The following is an 18,732-nucleotide window of genomic DNA, read 5'->3' on the forward strand; positions in this document are numbered from 1 at the left end:
ACTTAATTTTAGAATATTAATTAATTCATATATCATAAATTAGATATAATTTATGAGTAATGAATAATAACAATTATATATTTTGATATAGTTTATGAGTTATGAATAATAATAATTTTTTATTTCTATTCTGATTCATATTTTAAAATTTAAAATAATTTTAATTAAAAAAATTAAAATAATTTCACTTACAAAATGAGTAATAATTTTTTATTTATATATTTATAATATTTATTATGTATTTAAAAAAAATTAAAAAAATGAGTGTTTTAATTTATATATTTATATATTTATATAATAATTATAATAATTATTATATATTTATATAATAATTATTATATATTAATTATAAATATATTTATATATCTATATAATAATTATAAAAATTAAAAAAATGAGTGTTTTAATTTATAATAATTATTATATATTTTTATATTATATATTTATAAATTTCACTTACAAAATTAATAATTATTATTATATATTTATATATTTCCATTCTGATTCATAATTAAAAATGAGTTATAATTTTTTATTTAGTTTAAAAAAATTAAAAAAAGATTTTGTCTTAATTTATTTAATAAATAAATTTTATATTTAATTATATATAATTCAAAATTTACTTAAGAAATTAAAATGTTTTTGATTTATATAAGTTAGTAAAATAATTTTTAATTTTAAAATTGTTTAGGAAATTTTGATTCACCTTGATTTTATTGATTCACCTTCATTTTATTGATTCACTTTGATTTTATACCTATTAATTGTATTGATTCACCTTGATTTTAATTTTTTTTATAATTATTGAATTGTTTCGGAAGTGTATATCCGAAACATTCCAAGACCAATTTGGTCTTGGAATATTTCGGATATGCATCTCCGAAAGCACCCCCTCTTCCAAAAAGGGGTGTTTTCGGAAATGCATCTCCGTAAACTAAAAAAGGGTGTGTTTTCGGAAATGCATCTCCGAAAACACATTTTTTTCGTATTTTCGGAAGTGCATTTCTGAAAACACATTTTTTTTCCAATAAAAGTACGTTTTCGGAAATGTATTTCCGAAATAAGGGGTATTTTGATAAATTCGCCAGAGATGTCTAAGAAGGTTAGGAGATGGGTAAAGAAATTTTCTTGACATTACTATTTGAGTTAGATAGACTCTTTAAGACAATATTTATTTTGATAAGAAGTGACCAAAGCATGCGGGACATATTACTTGTCACAATTAATGATTCAGGTGCATTAATAAATCCGGTGTAGTTCATATTTGTTTTGTTGGTTCTTTTTTTTCTATAACAGTTGTTTAAATAGTCATTTGTTTTTGATTAAATTCAAATACACTATTATAGAAAGCACACTATTATAGAAAGCACCTGCTGCTCACTCAAACACCTAAAGGGATATAACCACAATTAATCAACATCATTATCCATTATCTCTATTATGAAAACTGATCAATCCTACAAAAGATTTGAAGGATGTAAATTATCATCACTTATAAATATATTTAAATTACATATTATTTCATACGAGATTTTTAACACATCATTTAGAATTAGACATCTAAAATATAAAAATAAATGATGGACGACTTATAGTAAATGATCTATTGAATCTTAAGCTAAAATTACAATATCATATTAAGAAATATGGTTTGACTTAACTCAATCAAATAAAAATGATTTGTATATAAGGATTACTCACACTTATATTCTCTTAAACTTTCCTTGAATATTTAATTGACATGATGTTTTTTTACTTAAATTAATATGTTCAAAAAATACATGAATATAATAAATCCTATTAAATATTATGTTGACATTGCCTCTTGGGCATTGTTGTTTGGTTGTTTTCAAAGGACAGGTTGGTTAACATTTAACTCGTCTTTTATGTAAGCTATGCCGTCGCCAATGTTCTGAATTCTGATATTGATGTTTCACAATAGCCATACTATATAGGTTACTATCGATATTTTAATTGTTTTTAAATGGAAAAAAATAATAATAACATAACTACCGTTTCTAGTCCTCACATAAGGTATTTCATTTCATTATTAAATACTTTTGGCAAGTCATTTCATTCTCAACTAAATATTAAATTAATTGTTTATTTAAATTCAGTTGCTTTAATTATTATATTATTCTTTTATTATGTTGAAGATATGCATGTAAATATCAAAGTCTAACATACCAAATTCTAACTAAAGTATTATGATTCAAAGTGAAATTTGGTAGAAAAACTAGCTGCTGAACATACTTCACATTCAAGTCAATATGATTATTTGTTGCTAAAAAATATTGGCAATATATTTTAATTGAGAGAGAGTATAACCTCTAAGAAAATAGGCGAATTCAATCCCAAAAAAATAGTAAAGAGTGTCCAAATCCTTCATTTCATATTGTTTGGCTAAATGTGACTTCAATTCATTAATCCCATCAACATCGTACCTATAATAATTATGTCATCAATATATAAAAAGTATTGTATAATGCATACATTGAAAAGTAGACATGAGTAGAGTCATCTCAATATTAAAATTTCCACCCATAATAAAAAGGTACAATAAAATAATAATAAAGAAGAATCAATTTTATTTAAATGTACGATAAAATAATAAATAAATATAATCAATTTTATTTAAATTTTAGATAACATAAAAAACTACTCGTGGATATGGCTTTATAATATATATTATCCAAAAAATACAGGTGCGTGCGTGTTCTCCCTACATGTGCAGGGAGACTCAGATGTTTTAATAAGTATATTACACGTTTGAGAATGAGGACCAGTTCACGGAGGTGAATAGTATTGTACGGTGGTTTCTAAGGTTCTTTAAGGGACCTGCTCATGTGAGGTAAGAGGCCTTGCTGGTGGCTTGGCGGTCACAGGCAGGCGGTTGGAGTTATGTTGTTAGGGTTATTTGGAGCAGAGTTCTCTCTGAATGTTGTTTGAATGTATGTAAGTAAGAGTTACTTGAGAGTCCCTTTATCCCCTTGAGGGATAATGTAGTTATATGAGTTATGGATTCTTAGAATTTTCTTAAAAAAGGTCGTCGCTCACTTAGTCAAAAGGTGAATGTAACGCCCGTTTTTAGTTTGCGTATTTTATTTAATTATGTCATGTTATGTGTTTTATTTTACTAACTAGGTGTTATTTATTGGGTTTTTATAGTAAATAATATAAGTTGATAAATTAAGAGAGTTATTGGGCTTGAGATAGCATTAGTAAGTGTAGGGTGTGATTTAAGGCCCATTAGCATTATGAGAAAGATAATAAGGTTAACTAAAACAAGGGTTTTAGAGGCTTAGAGAATCGAAACTCATTTTTCATAAAATTGGGAGATAGAAGAGGAGAGTGAAGAGAAGAGAAAGGGAGAATTCCAAGATTCAAGTTCATAGAGTTGACTTCAATCCAAACCTAAGGTAAGGGTTGAATTTTTTCATGCTAAAGGGATGTATGATGATGTTTTGGGTGAGATTTGATTGTATGTTTGTATCCATGGAAGTTGTGTGTAGAGATGTTAAGGTTTATGAACAAAATGCATGAATTTATGATTTGAAATGTGTTTTAATTGATATGTAGTGATGAATGATGATAGATTTCGTGCTTATACCTGGTTAAATGATGTTTAGAACGAGTTATGGGTGAGGGAAGGGAGATTATGCAGGTCTGATACAGATACTGAATTTCTGCAAAATCGCGCCTCCGCTAAGCGGACCTTGTTTTGCTCTTCGCTTCTGTCGCGAGTCGCTAATGCTCCGCTAAGCGGACCTTGTTTGTAATTCGCTTATGGACCCCTTCGCTAAGCGGACCCTGTTTTACAAAAATTGTTCCAACTTTGAAATGATGTAACTTTTGAACCGTAACTCCTTTTCAAGTGCCGTTTGGATCTACGTGAAGCTCTAATTGGTGTTTTACCATTGAATATGCTTAGTATAACTTTGGAAACTCTTTGAATCTTTTCTTGAATTGAATTTTTGTTGACATTGGAGATTTGGAATTGACTATGTCGTTTAAGTTGATCATGTCGTTTACGTGGAATACGTTGTTCGAGTCGATTATGTCGTTAAGTATGATTGTGAATGTTCATCATTGAGTCGCACTCATTGAATTGTTTGAGACGACCCTCGTGGAAAATGTTTGATACGGCCCAATGGCAATTGTTTGAGACAGGAGTCTACTCCAATGGTACCACATGCATTTGCATCGTTCGAGTTGCATAAGTAAAGTTGTATGATGAGTCATAATTGGATATTTGTGTGTGCATAACATGAATGTTAACTTGTGTCGAGCGGATGGTTGTTTCGTTGATCATATGTGATAATTGACTATGTGTGCCTTAATTGAGATTGATATTATTTTTGTTGGTAAGACGTTGAATGATGTGAATTGTAGTAAGTGATATATGTTGGTGACCAATGTATGATTATCTCTCTGCTTTGAATATTATCATACATTTCTTTATAATGAATGATATATCACCCTTTCTGTTTGAATGTTACCCTCTGTTGGTAACATGTAGGTAATGACAAGGAGTAGTCTTGTGCCTTATAGCTCGAGTCGGTGTGTCGATGCTCTGATACATAGCACTCGGGGGGATGTTGGACTACTTGCTTATGTTCTATTTCTTGTTGCTTATTCCTTGTTGGATTTCGTCATTATGTTATGTTGAGATTTGTTGGATATATTGTGCCATGTTGGCCTTGATGTTTATGACTTAGACGGTTGTTGAAATTTGATTTCCGCTGCGATGTGATTACTTTTTGGAAGTGATGATTAATGCATTGGATATTGCCCTCCTTTATATGTGTTATGTATCTATGTTGATGAGCATGATATGTGTATGTGATAGTAGTAGTTTAAATGTGACCCTCAAATCATTTTGTTCGTATTACTTTAAGATTTTTACACTCTGATTTTCCTGTTAATTGCAGGGTAGATTTGGGGTGTTACACTGAGCATTTGAATTCCAATTCCCAAAGAACACATGGGTCAGTAACTATTTTGACTTTTCCATCATACAAGACATGTCTTATCCTACGTTTCTTCTCTCCATAGGCAAGGAAAACATAGGGGCGAGGCGATACCTCCCTTCGGATGACCTTGCATTGTCACCATTTTCTAGGGCAGTCCCCAACTGTTACCCTAAACAGAGTTATTTGCAAATATAACACTACACTATCGTTTCTGATAACAATCATAAATACCATCTATAATATTTCCTATGAATCCTCTCTCACAGTGATTCCCGCTCATTTCTCTTAGTGTTGTACTTATGAATAATAAAAATATTGTTGTGTATGTCTTTAAGAGACAAATACATCAAGGAACAACATTTTGTTACTCAACATTTCCTAGAAACAATTAGCAAAAGGACAAAACTTAGGTGCAATTCTTTAGGTGTGGTTCTTATTATTTTCCAATGAAAATATGACAAATATATTTAAATATCATTTAGTGAGTGAAAATAGGAGAAATTTGCATACCTGTAAGAGAAAATTATACACTTGTCATATTTTCATTGAAAAATAGTAAGAACCACACCTAAAGAATTGTAACTAAGTTTTGTCCTTAGCAAAAACAAGTGAGTTTGATATAAAAAGTATTTTATTTTTTATTCTATAAAAAATTACGTGGCTAATTTTTAAGAGATGTTTTTCATATAGGTATAACCTAAAATTACGGACTCAGCCAATAAGCATTATTCTTAAATGTATACTAATTTTTGTTATGTACTTACTTAAATTCCGATAGATAAGTAAATAGGTGTGAGACCCTAAAAAAAATTTAGGCCTTGTGTTGACGGTCTAGTTGCCTTGGTACGTGGTCAACCAAGAGAAATAAAGTAGATTCATGATCATTATAAACAAGCCCAAATGATGTAATCATCGTAGAGAATTTTTCAAAATATATCTATGAAATTTATTTAAGACCATATAGAGACTTTTTTTTAACTTACACTTATACTTGGTTATGAGAAACACTTTAGAGAGGAATTGTATAATTATAAACTTTCTCTTGAAGATCATCTTCAAAAAAAAGTATTTCTTACTATCTGTAATATTCAAAAAGTACAGGTGCGTGTGTGTTCTCGCTGTAAGAGCAGGGAGACTCAGAGTAATTATATTACATAAAAACTTTCTGTTAAAGTTCATCTTCAAAAAAAGTATTTCTTACACGCATTTAAGAAATATGCCACCAAGTAACATATTTGAATGATGGTCATCTTGGCCATGTGGAAAAATATTTTTTCATAATCTATAACATATGTTTTTGAGAAAATCCATTAGCAACGAGATCATATTTAAAGTGCTAACTGACCCGTTAAATTTGGTTTTGATCTTGAATACTCAACAGGATTGAATAACACGTTTTTTTTTGGTGAAAATGCACTAAGATCCAATTATTTGTCTTATGCAACGAAGTAAATTTCTTTTCCGTAGCCTATTGTCAAAGAGGATCCAAAATAATTTTTATATACGAAGAGAGCATAAACAAATTGTAATTAAAAAGGAATCAAAATAAGTGAAATAAACAAAATTAGATAATTAAGTAAATTTAAAATCATATGAAAGATAAAGAATAAAATGAGGCAGTAGTGATGATTTAAATGAAGTAGATCAACAAACATGAGAATAGGTTTGGTAATCGTGGAAAAAAAAGGGAATATGCATCTTGAATATATTTAGTGGCAGTTATGTAGTTCTATATATTACAATTAATAAAAATATCATCATCAAAGAAAAAAAGGATTAATACAAGTAAGCTCGAAACTGGTACAAATATGATAATCATAAGGCATAAAGTAAAATGATATCTTTTTAAGAAATATGACATGAAGAAAATATAACCTTTTGACTAGAAGGATCATAACCACAATAATTATTTTCACCATCCCCATAACCAACAAAAACTAATATGACATAACAATGAGATGAATCACCACGTCTTACATGTGAATGAAGAACAACACAATTAGAACAAAATACCTTTAAGTGTGAATAATCAAGAGCACGACCATACAAAGTTTTAAAATGAGACAAACCCAAAGTGATATATAGATGATCAAAATGAGACAAACCCAAAGTGACTGAAGATGAATGTCATGCTCATGACATCTCATTCCATCTAGGGACACAGATCTGCGTCAACAGAGAGTTCAAGAGCCTACTGTTTCTTTCATATCATTTTCTCATCACCGTCAACAAGTAAAAATTGGGACCATGAGTGTTGGAATATATTTTAGACTCCATTTTCCATCTAACCTCACTACCACTCGCCTTTCAGCCATGTTGGCACATAAAGAGCTTAATATAAATACGGGACCTCAACTCATCCTAATAAACCTCTATAGTCTTCGGATTTGACGTATGGAGCTCAAGAAAGGCGAAACCACCACAGACTTCCATGATATCAATCCTAAATGTAAAAAATTCATCCTCCCCATCCATATTCATTTGAAGGTTTTAGATTTCTGGAGCCCCTCCAACTCTTCAACATTCTCACTAAGACTCCATACAGTATTAGACCTATCACTAATTTCTATATAATTTATAGAAGGATATGTCACGACTAAAGGGGGAACCTGTAGTATTTATGGGTTTATCACTTGAGCTCATGATGGGGCGTCACTTATCTCATTGTCACTCGACAACTCTACAGGTTTCTTGTATTGGCCATGTTTAAAAATTAATGAAAACAATTGAAAAGGTAGGGAAATAGAATGTCACCTTGAGTAGTTTAGGGTTTAAAGTTGAAGAAACATAAATCACGACCACTAAAAAACCAAAAGCGTTGCACGAAATAAGATCAATATCAAAGGAAATAAATAGATCACTGGTGAAGTGAAGATCACACATAAAAAACCTGAGTTGTTGAACTCTTCTGCAAAGGAAGTGAAATGAAGAACTTACTATATTTTACCAATTTATAAGTATCTATGAAGCACATATATATATATATATATATATATATATATATATGGTTAATAATTAACAAGATTAATGACCCATGATGAACCTCGACTTCATAATGGTACTCGAGTGCACTCAAGTGCATTAACAATGTTTCCCTCATCTACCTTAGAAGCATATGGCCACACGGAGTATTTTCACAATGATTCAAGTCATATAAACATTTAATAAGTGTGTTCCCAATGCCACCTACTCCCACTTAGCATGCCATTGATCTCCTCTCCAACTCTAAGGGTAGTCAGGAGATCTTGAAACGATGAAGAATATTATTCTGGAGGTATACCTTTATACTTTCATATCAATTTAACTATGTGTCTGACAATAAGAACTAAAGGAGAAACTATTTTAGGCCCATCAAACAGCCCAATAACGCTGGCCTGATTCGAAGGCCTAATATAGAGTTTCTTCCACTTAAAGACGAAGAAAAAATAAATCCTTGCCAATAGGTACATTGAAACCCATCACCATTATCATCACAACCATTGTAATTAGTGCAACAACCTTCCACGTTCTATGTCGTACTCTTTGGATGTATTTTAACCGTCGCTCGTATATAAGAACAATCATGTGCCACATTAAGGTACGATTGTATTCATTCTTGCAAGTCACTCATCTATAACCTCATTAACTTGGATGTTGAAGTGATAACCTTGTAGGTACACCTCATCCTCAATCCAGCGAAGACTCTTGCCGTTGTACCAAAAAGCTTACACGACAACCTTCATCAGCATATTATGAATTTCATGTTTGATATTAGAATATAATCAATGTCGTGACATGTAGAATTACATGTCCTTAACTGGAAATTAGAAATTTGCATCTCATGAGAAGTGATCTTGAAATTGACTTTATGCGTTAAATAAATGATTCAAAAAGTTCATTTTATGTATGGATATGTCCTACATGATGTACAATATTGATTCCAATGGACGTAGACTACTTATTAAATGCTTGAAAAAAACTTGACATGATTATCAAGACATATTTTTTAATAGGGTAATTAGGAAAATGAGCTCTTATTCGAATAAGTTAAGCTCTCAACCTTGAAAAGCCTAATTGTGAGTTGATAACAAACAAACACGTGATCATCTAGTTGATGCATCAATTGAAATCATAAAATATCTAATGATCCACGTGGTGGGTGTATTATCTCGTAAATATGATTATGTATAAGTTCTAAAATTTGTAAAGATTCACTTCCAATTTGTGTTGGTGATGGTCGAGTTATCAATTTTCCTTATGAACAAGAGATACACGCCAATTTATAAGATTAAAAAATATATTGGATCTTAACTTAATGATCACATGAACTTTCAATTATTCCTCGCATTACTATAGACTCCTGATGACTCAACTAATCATGTCAAACAACAAATTTATTATGATTTGTGAATTTCTGGTCTACGATTACACATGTTTCAATTATATTAATATAAGTGTAGTACAATCCAGAAAAAAAATCGGTAAATTTTTTAATACACATGTTTTTATCCAAATTATGTTTTGTGATAAAAAAATATTTAATTTTTCATTCATTTATTGTTTCAAGATAATATCTATTTAGAAAAATATTTTTGAAACACAATAAATTTCTATAAAACTTAGAAAAATATAATACATTCCCAATATGTAATTTTGCTCCTCCATATAAAAATAAATTAGCTCTTCTAAAATCTTGAATTATATTTATAGTGTTGGATGTGGTATTAACATCACATTTTGCTCCACTAAATAAGACTTTTTTCTTTTTTTTTGTTGTTTTTGTTTTAAGAATTATGAGCAGTTGTACTATCAAGAGAGACACATATCAGAAGTGAATTGTAAATTTGCCTCAATTTTTTGATATTAGGTCAACTTTGAGAATGACGCCATGGTACAAATGTTGGTTCTTATGTTTGTCACACTTCATATGGAACCTTCATTGGACGGCATATACGAATTACAAAGGTTTTTTCTTTACCCACCTCCCTATGGGGTCGCCTCCAGCGAAAATCACATTTTACCCTTGCTTCGGAAATGCATTTGCGAAATATTTTTTTTTCTAAATTTTTCCAGACTTCGGAAGTGCATTTCCGAAGAAATCCCAAAAATTGGGATTTTGATTAATTCGGAGATGCATCTCCGAAAAAACAAAAAAAATCTAAAAATTCTAAAAATTAATTTTAGGATATGAATTAATTTATATATTATAAATTTGATATAATTTATGAGTAATAAATAATAATAATTATATATTTTGATATAATTTATTAGTTATAAATAATAATTATTATATATTTTTATTCTGATTCATATTTTAAAATTCAAAATTATTTTAATTAAAAAATTAAAATAATTTCACTTACAAAATGAGTTATAATTTTTTATTTATATATTTATATATTTATAATAATCATTATGTATTTACAAAAAAAATTAAAAAAATGAGTGTTTTAATTTATATATTTATATAATAATTATAATAATTATTATATATTTATAAAAATTATTATATATTTATATAATAATTATTATATATTAATTATAAATATTTATATAATAATTATAAAAATTAAAAAAATGAGTGTTTTAATTTATAATAATTATTATATATTTATATATTTATATATTAATTATTATATATTTATATATTATATATTTATATATTTCACTTACAAAATTAATAATTATTATTATATATTAATATATTTCTATTCTGATTCATAATTAAAAAGGAGATAAATTTTTATTTAGTTTAAAAAAATTAAAAAAAGATTTTGTCTTAATTTTATTTAATGAATAAATTTTATATTTAATTCTATATAATTCAAAATTTACTTATGGAATTAAAATGTTTTTGATTTATATAAGTTAGTAAAATAATTTTTAACTTTCAAATAGTTTAGGATGTTTTGATTCACCTTGATTTTATTGATTCACCTTAATTTTATTGATTCACCTTGATTTTATACCTATTAATTGTATTGATTCACCTTGATTTTAATTTTTTTAATAATTATTAATTATTTCGGAAGTGTATATCCGAAACACCACATTTTCTGAAAATGTAACTTTATTTCGGATATGCATCTCCGAAACCAATATTTTATATTAAAAAAAACACGTTTTCGGAAGTTCATTTCCGAAAACACCTTTTTTAACAAAAAAAGTACTTTTTCGGAAATAAACTTCCGAAACAAGGGGTAGTGTGGTAAATTCACCGGGAATGGGCAAGAAGGTTAGGAGGTGGGTGAAGAAATTTTCATTACAAATGATGTCTTGTCTTTCTTATGCCAAAGCCAATAGGAGTTTAGTGATATCAATACAAACTTTTTTTATATATAAACAAGTAATGGGGAAAATTAGTTGCCTTAATTTCCTAATATTAACTTGAAATATTCATAAGCAAAACAAGTCAATCAAATAAAATATGAGCAATCGAAATCGGAAGGCACTAGTTTCTGCATAAACCGGGTGTTGATGTTTACATATTTCATTGTCAAACGATTAGAATTATATAAATGTCTATGTATGTGACGTGAAAACCTTTGACAAAGTATTTTATATGAAATAAAGGACCATTGAAACAACAATCATCATACACATACATGCATGCATCTGGTCACAAAAAAAATACTCCATGTTTAAATAAATCAAGCATCTATGTGTACTTATAAATAATAAATAAAAAAGTTTGCTATCAATTTGAGATGATGCTATTGCTATTGTGCAATCTGTCCCGATTTGCCGCGCTAAGGACATTTAACAATCCAATGTTTCATAACTAAGTATCTTCACAAACTTAAACTTTTGACACTGATTATTATAAGACTAATCTCCAATCAATTAGTACATGGTTAGAGGATGACACATTATCTAGAAAGGGATGAATAGATCCTCTACTTTAAAAATACAGGTTTTAATGTTTTGTAAAAGTTTAAACTATAACGAATGGAAGTGTCGTGTTTAGATTGAAAATAGGCTAAATTGAACTGGCTATTGGAATCTTAGATATGCGCAATCAATTATATGGTATAGCAATGACACAATTATGCTTAACACTTGAATTCTCAAATTAATAATTATAATAAGCATAAAGCAATCATGTTCACAATCAATTTAAACACAATTTTATAGTGTCAAATTATCGAACATTTGATATGCAATTGATTTTTCAGAAATTTCCTTTACGTTTGTTGATATTAAAATCCCATTACAATCAAATTGATTGTAAGGCAATCAACAAATAAACAATGTTCAAAACAATTTTCAGAAATTTATTACGAATCAATCGCTCAATCAATGTGTTTAACAATTTGATAATGGAAATTTAAATGCAAGAGATAAAGAGATGAAGAGAAAGAGGACATGAGGATTTGTTTAGGTAGTTCACCGATCGTCCTCGTTACGATACATTTGCCCCCAATTCCAATTTTGAATTGAGATATCAATCTTACTATGCAAAAAATTGTTTACAGGAGATGTCAAGCAATCCAACCCTACAAATCCTATGTTTAATGTTGATCCCTGCGCTTCTTTTCCTTTGATCAAGTCACCCAACAAATACCATTTGATTCACCGTCTCGCGCTACTCCTCTGTAAGAAACCACCATTCTTCAAAGCTTTCACTCGGGCAATCCAAATTGCGAGTTGTTGTCACTCAAGATTACCATTTGATTCACCGTCTCATGCCACTCCTTTGCAAGAACCACACGTTCTTCATAGCTTTTCACTCGATCGTATCCAATTGCGTAACTCTTTTCAAAAAACCCAAAATCAACACCTTAATCTTTGAGTAAAAACCCTAACAGTTTTTCCCATGAAACCCCCTATGATTCTCAACTCAATCTTAGGTTATAACCAACCTAAATTGAACATTATCAAACAAGTATACATGACACCCAAACAATGAATTATTATGTATACTTTGTTTTTGTGTATGCATAGAGGTTGAATAAGATAAGCAATGTTAGTATTGTTGGAATCAAACCCAAACCTTTGAGTAATTCCTTATCGCTACATAATGACAATGAAAGAAGGGAGAAAGAAAATTTGGGGAGAAAGGTGAATTAGGGTTTGAACAAAATTAAAAGGAGGAAGAAGAATATTTTCTGCAGAGTTTCTCTCTGCCCACAAACTGTGGAAAATTTTATTCACTTGCAACTGCAAATTATGTGAATACAAGTCTCATTATAAAAAATAGGGGTTACTCCCTCTTTTTATAGTTTTAGGTTGCTTTCTCCGTAAGGCAAGGCCCAAAACTACAAAAGCCCAAAATACCTATTTTGGTATAAGTTGAAATCCCATGTGAAGCAACCTACTTCGAGACTTTGACATCTAATACAACTTGACACAAATTAAACTTTTCGACACGTACATGGTTTTGACACAAAGAATTACATTCTTAACACACCGCCTAATTCATTGTGTCTAAACTATATCCATTCATCATAGCTCTTAATCTTCTAAATACTTTGACCTGCACTCCTTTCATTATGATGCCTGCAAAATGATTTTTAGTTTTGCAGTGTTCCAAGTTCATATTTCCTTTAACTACATGCTCTCGAAGATAATGGAACCTCATTTTGATGTGTTCCAAGTTCATATTTCTTTTAACTTTATCGGGTTCTTTGCCAGACTAATAGCTGACATGCTGTCGATCTTCATGGTAATTGCTCTGTGATCTTTCTTTGTAATTTCTTCGACCAGATTCACCATCCATGTTGCTTAACATGCACAAAGAGAAACAACTATGTAATCTACTTCATATGACGATAGTGCCACTACTGTTTCTTTTCCCGAACTTCAAGCAACTGGTGCTCCACCTAGCATAAACACATAACCTATTGTGGATTTTTGATCCTCTGCATCACTACACCAACTTAAGTTGGTGTAACCCACAAGTTTGCATTCTTTTCCCTCATCAGCTATAGGAAACAAAATGCCATAGTCGATAGTTCCTTTGAGATATCTTAGTATCCTCTTCATCGCTGCTAGATGTGATACCTTTGGCTTTTGTATGAATCTACTCACCATACCCACACTGTACGCTAGATGGGGCCATATGTGACAAAGGTATATTAATAACCTAATAAATCTTATGTATTGGGTTGGTTCGACATCATCTGAATTTGAATCTTTGGACAGTTGCAGTCTTGGTTCTGTAGGTGTCGAAGTCGAGTTCCGTTCTTCCATCTCAAATCTCTTGAGTATTTCACTTGCATATCTTCTTTGATGCATCATAAAGCCTCTACTACTCTTGTAGAATTTGATCCCAAGGAAGTATTAAATCTCTCCCAGATCAGACATTTTGAATTCCTTGCTATGATCCACTTTGAAGTCTTCAATTTCTTTCTTGCAGCTACTTGTTATCAACAAGTCATCGACATAGAGACATAGTATAAGCAATTCACTCTTACTTCTTCTTACATATACTCCATGCTCAGTTGTGCACTTCACAAATTCCTTCTCTCTTAGGAAACTGTCGATCTTCTTATTCCAAGCTCTTGGAGCTTGTTTGAGTCTATACAGGGCTTTTGCATCCTGTACACTTTTCTTTCTTCGCCATGTTTCACAATCCCAACTACTTGTGCAACATAAACTTCTTCGTCTAATGGGCCATTAAGAAATGCACATTTTACATACATTTGACACATGTATCAATATTTCATGTTCGCCAGACCAACAACCAACCTGATTGTTTTGATCCTAACAACAAGTTCAAAAACTTCATTGAAGTTGATTCCTGATTTATGAAGAAATCCTTTCGCCACAAGTATAACCTTGTGTCGAGTTACTTCTCCTTTAGGATTGCACCCAACTTGTATACATACTGCACATTAATTTCCTTCTTGCCTTGAGGCAATTTGACAAGTGATCAAGTGTTGTTGTCTTTGATGTATTTCAATTCTGCATTCATTGCTTTCATCCACTTCGGATCTTTCAATTCCTAAGCTTCATTGACAGGTTCGACACCTGTGTAGAAAGTGTAATGTACCAGCTCACCATCATCGTAGACCATATAACTTGATGTAATACCAGATTCTTGCAGCCTTGCAGACATGTGTCTTGTTTTCTGAGGTCTGCTTGGACCTGCATCACCTCTGACTTCTTCCTGTCGAACTTCTTCTCTTTCTAATTCAGTGGCTGGTTCTTCACATAAGATTCTTACTGAATCCTTCTTGTCATTATCAGTTCAATCCCATTCCTTAAGCACATATATGATCACGTCCCCGTTGATCACTACTTGATTGTTCACTGGGTCGGGTAACTTGTATCCTCCAATCGAAGGATATCCTATTAAAATCATCTAACTCGACTTGTCATCAAGTTTCCTTCTCAACTAACCTGGAACATGTCTGTGTGTTATATATCCAAATACCTTCATATGACTAAATCTAGGTTTGACACCAGACTAACATTCTTCTGGCGTGATTCCTTCTAGCTCATTCGTCGGACATTTGTTCAATATATATGTCGCAGTCGACATAAGTTCACCCCAAAATTCTTTAGGTAAATGCTTGCCTTTCAACATACTTCTCACCATATCCAAGATGGTTTGATTCTTCCCTTCTGCAGTTCCATTCATCTGTGGAGTATATGGTGGTGCCACCTCTTGCATAATCCCTTATTTTTTACATAATGTGTCAAAGTAATTCTACACATATTATCCGCCATTATCAATTCTTAGAATCTTGAGCTTTCACCCACTTTTCCTTTCAATCATATAGGTTTGAACTTGGCAAATACCTCGATCGCTTCACTTTTCTTCTTTATCAGGTAAGTCCACATACTGAAATCATCTATTAATTTCACAAAGTATTTGTTACCTCCATTCAGATCCACCTGGATTAGACCACATACATCAGAGTATATGAATTCAAGGATTGTATTTGACTTACTTCCTGCATCCTTGCTAAAGGTGTTCTTGTGTTGCTTCGCCTGTACACATTCCCCACACACTTCTCCTGGAATATCGATTTCTAGTAATCCTGAAACCATATTTTTTCTTTTTAACTCTCTGATGTCATTGAAGTTGAGATGGCCTAGTCGATAGTGCCATATCCATTCTTCTTTGCTAGATACAGCTTCAAGGTACTTGTGCTCCATCCCATTAAGTTCAATCTTGAAGGTTCTACTCTGAGACATGAGAACCTTCAAGGTTAACTTTCCACTTGAGTCGACAACTCTCATCATCTTGTCTCTAATTAACACATTGAGTCGACATTTAGCTGCTAGAGTATTGTCATTTACAAATATCACCGTTTTCTTTACAAAGGAATTTATGTTGACAAACCAATCTTTCCTTTCAGACATGTGTGATGAGCATCCCAAATCCAAGTACCATTGGTCCTTGAATCTCTCATCATCTCTTGTTGTGACCATCAACATCATCTCTTCTTTTTCATGTTTTGAAAACTTTACATCACTTTCTTGATTCTTCTGTTTTTCTAGAAAATCACTAGAATAGTGACCTAACTTTTGGAAATTAAAACACTGAATGTGACTTTTGTCAAGTTTTCGACCACCACATCTTCCTCTATTTGCAACACCACCTCTTTGGTTGCTTTGGTATGAAGGCTTTCTCTGATTTGGCCAGCTTCCTTCTTGCTGTTTTTGACCACTCGAATTATTGTAGACTCATCTACCTTTGTTGTCATTCTAACTTCCTTTGCCTTTATTTTCATTTGCTGCTGAGCCTATAAAGCCACATCACTTTTCGATTTTCCTATAGCTCTTTCAGCCATTCTTTGTTCACGAGATTCAAGCGTCCCTTGAAGCTCTTCCTTTGTCATTCCTGGAAAATATTTCGACTCTTCTATCGAAACCACCATGTGGTCGAACTTTGGAGCCAATGACCTCAACATCTTCGCAACAACTGATCTTGATGTCAATACTTCTCCACATACCTTGATTTGATTCACCGGTTTCATATACCTGAAATGTGAAGAGAAAGTGAAAGAAATGAGCTTTGTCTAACAACTTCCCTAGATCCATAGGATATGAAAAAGATATGTTGGAGTTTTATGAAGAAGTTTTATAGACCGTTCATGGCATAAAGAAAAGGCGTGAGAGAGTGTTGGAGTTTTGTTTTAAGAAAGACTAGCGTTCTATTTTAAAAGAGAGAACTTTCGCTTAAATATATGTTACACTTTTAACAATCTTGCTTAAAATGTCTGTGATAAAATGACCATAATACAGTTAAAATAACAAAGTAACAAACAATACAAATATTCATAATGCCTAATACAAATAATACATAATACAAATACTGCACTATTGCATATGCTAGGGCCCCAATTCCTTCGCTGCCTCTTATACTGCAGCGTCGACCGTAACTCAATAAGGATGACATGTATAATGACCTCGCATCAAAGTCTTTCAAAAAGACTCCCTAGTCTATACCCGTCTGGGCAACCTCCATAATTCGTCGACATCTTTGCAACACATTGACGACATGATCTGCCCTAGTCTGTTACTCCTCTAGTATCTCATGATGAGCTGTCATAGGTAGATCATCCACAGCATTTAATGTCATATAAGGATGTGACATCCTAAAATACCACTAAATGTAGCCTTATGCAGCGCTCTAGTCGCTAGGGTACCACACGCGTCATCTGGTACCATATGATTAAGATGATCATCACACATGAGATCCACATCTCTGCGAACAAACTGCATTAGACGGTGGGGTCTATGGGAATAAACTGTATGTACCAAATTGGCGCATGACTCGTTAAGGCATATGTGGATACATTAGACGTGGCCTATGAGCCAACGAACTATAGTAGAAGGATATTCCATCCAAGGGACGCGTTTGACGGTGATTTACGTATACCTAAAATTGTATATCATCGGCTACCATGCAATCAAGATACACTCTAAAGGGCTCCGTTACCTGATTCCCTCTAAGCGAGTTGAATGCACAAACACGGGACATATTCTCACATAAGCGAAACTTTTGTCCATGGAAATGGATATGCCAACCATGTACAACAGGTATGCTCTGAATGCGTATGCCGTATGCTCCATAACCTGCTCATCATCACCAGTGGCATGCTCTGCCGCTGTCACCTGCTGCACATACAACATTTCCAAAATTCGAAACTTAGCATGGAATCCTCAGGTATCTTCTATCTTCTTCAGGGAAAACCTTGGGCCATCTCCCAGATATGTCACCATTATCTCCATTGCCTTATCTATGATAATCCTTCGTGGTTTTACAACTTCCCCTGATGGGAAGTTGTAGCAGGCATGAGACTTCGTCTAGTGTGATAGATATATCTCCACGTGGAAGATGAAAAGATGACATCCCATAATGCCATCTCTCAATGAATGCGAAGAGCATACCATGGTTAATCGTGATATACCTGGTCTTGCAGTCCTTATAGTTGGAGCATATCCTGAAACCACTGATATTAAGGTTGTGGCAGACCCACATTATTCCAAACATGGTTGATGAATTTTAAAGCATCACGGTTCTGCATAAAAATAAACCATTGTTAGAAACTTCAAATACTATAACAAATGTGTTTCAAAGAATGAATACAATTGAGTTTTACCTCTCCATCTCACACATGCATGGCAACATGATTCGAATATAGAGGCAATAAAGTTAAGCCAGGCGAGCCTCCCAAAACCCCTAGGGTGCCTTAACATGTACCAATGAGGCTTCTTGGGCATCAGGAGGTAACACATGTTTCCTCCAGGAAGACGAAGGCGAAGAAGCATGAGCCATAGAAGTTGACACCTCCACATCAACCAAACTAGAACCAATCGGTGC

This window comes from Vicia villosa, unplaced genomic scaffold, assembly GCF_029867415.1.
Source record: "Vicia villosa cultivar HV-30 ecotype Madison, WI unplaced genomic scaffold, Vvil1.0 ctg.000218F_1_1, whole genome shotgun sequence".
NCBI lineage: Eukaryota > Viridiplantae > Streptophyta > Magnoliopsida > Fabales > Fabaceae > Vicia > Vicia villosa.